Raw genomic sequence first — 390 nt, 5'->3', positions numbered from 1 at the left:
ATTTTTTTTCTCAAGCGCAAGATTAGATGTTTGGGAGAGTCCTGCCTTCCTCGTTCAAAACAGTTCTCTGTCCTAGGAGAACTGTCTGCGTGGGTTTCTTTAACCTGAGAATTCGCGGGGGCCAGTTGAATAGCCGTAAAAACACCGCTGCGATGGCTTGAGGTGCTTGGCGGGAGCTGAGGACGTCCCACGGGAGAGAGCAGGAGATGGCTTGGGTGGCGGGAACAGAAGAGGCGCTGCAGAAGCGCGGAGCGGGGAAGTGGAAGGAGAACAAGGAAAGAAGTAGAACTGCCGGATCATCAGTACCGCAATAAGCGAGGCGGAGACGGCCCCCATTTCGGAGCACCTGGCGCAGAGCAGCCGGGGCCGACGGCGGGTTCCCGCTCCCCC

The sequence above is a fragment of the Pygoscelis adeliae genome, unplaced genomic scaffold (genome assembly GCF_000699105.1).
Source record: "Pygoscelis adeliae isolate BGI_AS28 unplaced genomic scaffold, ASM69910v1 Scaffold174, whole genome shotgun sequence".
In the NCBI taxonomy this organism is placed as follows: domain Eukaryota; kingdom Metazoa; phylum Chordata; class Aves; order Sphenisciformes; family Spheniscidae; genus Pygoscelis; species Pygoscelis adeliae.
The sequence above is the reverse complement of the archived record's forward strand: the minus strand, read 5'-3'. Positions refer to the sequence as shown.